This window comes from Pan paniscus, chromosome X (assembly GCF_029289425.2).
Source record: "Pan paniscus chromosome X, NHGRI_mPanPan1-v2.0_pri, whole genome shotgun sequence".
NCBI lineage: Eukaryota > Metazoa > Chordata > Mammalia > Primates > Hominidae > Pan > Pan paniscus.
The window spans coordinates 47,169,469-47,175,190 of NC_073272.2; positions in this window are offsets into that span (position 1 = coordinate 47,169,469).

Below are 5,722 nucleotides of genomic sequence, written 5' to 3' on the forward strand. Positions count from 1 at the left end.
GGGGAGCTATCACACACACACACACACACACACAAAAAGCACAAAACAGATATTGGGGACAACTCATCTTCTTTGCCTCATACACTGAAATTAAGCCAGATTGGTCTTGTTTTTGAAAGAAAGTAACACTGTTAGTAAGAGAGACCTTGGTATTGTCTAATCAAACTTCTCTCTTTTTGTGGATGAGACTCATGTTGTCTGAGTTCAAGTTCAGATATCATCCATTCCTTGAGCTTGTATGTGTGATACTACACACTACAACCTAGCACAGAGAGGATGAGAAGACAAGAAATGAGAACTTAGGTGTTACTTAGTATTTATTTATAATAGTAGTTTTAAAAATGCTGTCTTGACACAGTTTTGAGGCCCTGGAAATAACATTTTAAAGTAAAAATGTTAAAGTTTAAAGAAGAGCTTTGCCACTTAAACGGGGGAGTTTGTCTGGAAAATATATTGAGTTGAAACACTTCATCCTTGGAAGGATTATATACGATGAACAATTGCGTATAAATGTGTGTTTTAGAGAGATGTGAATGGGCAGTTAGTCCAGTGCCCTCATTTAAAAGGCCAAAATCCTGACTCAGAGGAGGTGTCCTTTGCCCAGAGCTTCTTAGCTAATCTGACCAAATGTTGGGAAATATATCTTACCTAACCCACTATTCCTTAATTATGGATTTTGTGGAAAACAATAAAACATGTTAATGAGTAATTTATATTAGTTCAATTTATTACAATTTTTTAGCTTTAAATTACAGTTTTCTTATAATGATGAAATGTTTTAGAATCCTTTGAATCTAAGTATTTACTTATTTCCTAAATAAAACATTAGTACAACATTTGATGTTTTACTTATGAATATCCTCCTCTCCCAAGATAATTAAAACTTTTTCTCTCTATTTAAAAGCTAAGAAATGATGTTTTAAAGGAAAAATGAAATTATTTTCTTTTAGCTTCTTTTAAGGTAAAACAGCTTTTTTACTCTGTTATTGTGGTAATGGACAGAAAATTGCATACCAAAATATTCTGGGAGAGCATTCTCCTAGTTGGTTTTAAATCATTGTGCTACCTGAAAGGTTTTTTGATTTTATAGGAGCTATTTTGTCCACCAGCATTAATGTGACACTAGTTATGAAAATATATTGAAGGACAAGAAGTGGATACAAAGTGATTTTTGTAACCTGGGCAGTTAATGAATGTGCCAACGTTTTCGAGGAAGGGACAGCAAGAATATTCTGCCCTGTAGTTAAAATACTGGCTGGCTTTTAATGTCTTCATGCTTAATCGTGATCACTTTCTTGCACTGTGATGTTTTTACGTGAACATGTTAAAATGGAAGTCTACCATATTACTTTATAAAATGTTTTCTGTATGCCAGTAAACTGAAAATATGGATCAACAACAATAACAACAAAATGCGTCTTGACACAGTTTTGAGGCCCTATGTAGGGGTTAGTCAATTTTCACTGAGCAATCGGTTAAGCCCATATCCCCAACCACCTCCCTTATGAGACTCTCACCCTCCTGGCCACCATACACTTTTCCTAATTACTCTAAGGGCAGGTATCAGATAACCAGAGGCAGCTCCTATACCCTGGAGCCCACTGAAAGTGCTCAAATTAGTCAATCCTAAGCCTGCGTATCCTGCCTCATCCATTCCTTCCTGCAGAAACCACAATAAAGATACTTGTCTTCCCTCTTCCTTTGCCTCACGACCAATCTTGGTGCTTCCCCTGAGTGGCCCTGTGTGGCATATTGTGTTCTTCCCAGAGAACTGTCAGTATAAGAAACTGTAAAACTCTTTCTGGTTTCTCTCTGTTGATCTGCATCTGGCCTCACCAGGTAATATAACTAAAACAGTATTAAATTAATACTGAGTTGGAAGAATAACAATTTGTATTTAATATAAATGCTTTTCCAGCCATAATCTTTGAGGCACAAATGAAATAATGGATACAACTTTAAAGAATGACAATTCCTTGTAAATGTAGGGTATTATAGTTGACTCTTAAACAACATGAGTTTGAACTATATGGCTCAACTTATACATGAATTTTTCTCAGTAAATATATTTGAAAATGTTTTAGAGATTTATGACAATTTGAAAAAAACTTGAAGATGAACCTTGTAGCCTAGAAATATCTAATATTTTCTAAAAGTTAGGTATGTCATGAATGCATAAAATATATGTAGACACTAGTCCATTTTATCATTTACTACCATAAAGTGTACATGAATCTGTTATTAAAGTTTGTTAAAATGTACACACACAAACACTTAAAGACTGCACATGAGAGAAATGTAAACAAATGTAAAGATGCAGTATTAAATCATAATTGCATAAAATTAACTGTAGTACATACTTTACTACTGTAATCATTTCATAGCCACCTATTGTTGCTACCGTGGTGAGCTCAAGTGTTGTGTATTCACTGAAAACACCATTTGGTGCTAATCATCTCCACAGGAGCAGTTCGTCTCTCTAGTAAATTGTATATGGCAGTAAAAAGTGATCTCTCACATTTCTTGTGTATTTTTCATCATGTTTAGTGCAATACTGTAAACTTTGAGTAACATCATGAGACCTATATGAAGTGCCACTAATGATGCTGGAAATGCTCCCAAGAAGCATAGAAAAGTCATGACATTATGAGAAAAAGTTGATTTGCTTGATATGTACCATAGACTAAGATCTGCAGCTGCAGTTGCCCACCATTTCAAATGAATCCACTGTAAGGACCATTATATAAAAAGAAAAGAAAATGTGTGAAGCTGTCACTGCAGCTATACCAGCAGGCACAAAAACCTTGCACTTTTTGCGAAATACCTTTTTATCTCATATTGAAAAATGCAGCTTTTATGTGTGTGCAGGATTTCTATAAGAAAGGCATACCTATAGACTTTGAGATTAAATTTAATTTAAGATTTGAGAAAAGCAAAGTCATTATATGACAGTTTAAAGCAAAATGAAGGTGAAAGATCTAAAACTGGAGAATTTAATGTCAGCAAAAGATGGTTTGATAATTTTAGAAAGAGGTTTGGCTTTAAAAATGTCAAGCTAATAGGAGAAGCAGCTTCTGCCAACCAAGAGGCAGCAGATAAGCTGCCAGACACCATTAAGAAAATTGTTAAAGAGAAAGGATATCTCCCTGAACAGGTTTTTAATGCAGACAAAAGAGCCATATTCTATTTTTTTAAAGTGCCACAAAGGACCTTTATTTTGCAAATGCAGTTGCGTTTATGATCAGGACTTCCCTTGTCTATAAAGCTGCTAACCTTTGAGCCTTGAAAAGAAAGGTAAACACCAGTTGCCAGTATTTCGGCTGTACAACAAGAAAGCCTGGACAATGAGAACACTTTTTCTGGACTGGTTCCATCTATGCTTCATCTTTGAAGTCAGCAAGTATCTTGCCATTAAGTGATTGCCTTTTAAAGTTCTTTTGATATTGGGCAATGTTCCTGGCCACTAAAAACCACGTGAGTTCAACACCTAAGGTGTCTAAGTGGTCTGTTTGCCTGAAAACACAATGTTTCTAATTCAGCCTCTAGATCAGAGGTTATAAGGGTCTTTAAGTCTCATTACACATGGTTCTCTATGGAAGGGACTGTCAATGCTATGGAAGAGAACATTGACAGAGGTAGCATCTTGAAAAGCTGGAAGGATTACATCATTGAAGATAACATTGTTGTTATAGAAAAAGCTGTCGAAGCCATCAAGCCCAACTGAATTCCTGCTGAAGGAAACTGTTTCCAGATGTTGTGCATGACTTCACAGAATTTATAACAGAGTCAATCAAGGAAATCATAAAAGAAATTGTGAAGATGACAAAAAGGGTGGTGGATGAAGAATTTCAAGATACAGATCTTGTAGAAATTCAAGAGCTAATAGACATCACACCAAAGGAATTAACAGAAGACAACTTGATGGAGATGAGTGCTTCTGAACCAGTGCCAGACGATGAAAAAGAAGATGTTGAAGAAGCTGTGCCAGAAAACAAATTGACATTGGACAATCTGATGGAAGCATCCCAATTTTTCAAGACTTATTTTGACTTATTTTACAACATGGGCCCTTCTATAATATGGGCACTGAAATGAAAGCAAACAGTGGGAGAAGGGTTGGTATCATATAGAAACATTTTTATAGAAATGAAAAAGCAAAAAAGTCACATTGCAATGTATTTCCATAAAGCTACACCAATTGTGCCTGCCCTTCTTGCCTTCCCTTTCTCCTCCTCCACCTCTTCCACCTTTGCCACTCTGAAACAGCAGGACTAACCCCTCATCTTCCTCCTCTTCCTCAGCCTACTCAACATGAAGACAACAAAGATGAAGACCTTCCTAATGATCCACTTCCACTTAATGACCAGCAAATAGATTTGCCTATCTTATAATTTTCTTAATAACATTTTCTTTTCTCTAGCTTTCTTTATTGTAAATGTAGAGTATACAGTGCATATGATATAGAAAATATGTGTTAGTCAACTGTTTGTGTTATCAGTAAGGCTTCCAGTCAATAGTAGGCTATTAGTAGTTATGTTTTGGGGGGAAGTAATAAGTTATACATGAATTTTTGACTGGGTAAGCTGTCAGTACCCCTAACTCCCACATTATTCTAGGGTTAACACTGCCATGATATTACCTTCCTAGATATATTGCTGATCTGTTTCAGACCTTCATCATATATTATCTAGACAACTAAAATACAATTAATTCAGTTATTGATTAGCTTTACGAATATCAATTGAGTTCTCTACTATATGCCAAACTCTTTACTAGTTACTGAAGCACTTTATTAGAATAAGACATGTTTTTCTTGCCTTCAAGAATCTTACATTTGAATTAGAGTTACATATGCAAGTAATTAATTACAATGTAATGTTATAGATGGATAATAAAAAATAATCATGAAAGCAGAGGAAGGAGACTCCTTGGTTATCTGGGGGAAGAAGAACTTCACAGAAGCTGATATTTGAAGTGTTTTGAAGGACAAATTGGAGACAGAAAACAGACTGATAATCTTAAAATTCCAGATAAAATGTGGCAAACATCCCTTTAAATAGATATTTGAGACCATAAGAAAGCAAAGGAGTTACACAGAATTCAAAAAATAAAGAAGTTCTATTTCTGGAATGGCAACATAAGAGGTTCCATGGACACATTCAACAGTGAAACTGAGGAAAATTACTTTAAAATAACCATTTAAAGTCAGTGGAAACTGTCCTAAGTGTATATAGCAAATGAGGAAACATTTATTTGGGAAAACATACCAAAACTTGGTAAGAACAGCAGGGGTCTGTGGTATTTGATCTATAAGCCTACTGTCACCCTTCCTGCTTCTGCTCAGAGTGGCAGAAACTCTGGGCAGGTGTGGCTAGGAAAATGGGGTTCCCTCTCCCCTCAGCTTCCAATCCAGTGCTATGGTATATCTTTCCAAGAGGGATGAATGTCAGCATTTCTCATCTTGAACCTCAGCTACCTGTTGCACAGGCTAAGTTCTGGATGGGAGCAGCAGAGAGAAGTGTCTCCCTTCTTTTGCCCAGCCAACATTCTTTAAGGGGAATTAGACTTCATCAAAATAATTCAGCCAGTCACTAAACAAATAAACAAACAAGTGACAGTAACATGCCCAGAGAGGCCATGCAGTACCAAGAGAGAGCTTGTGCGCTTGGGTGGGGAGAGTACAGCAATTGGAGGAATTTACATTGAACTCAGTGCTGCCTTG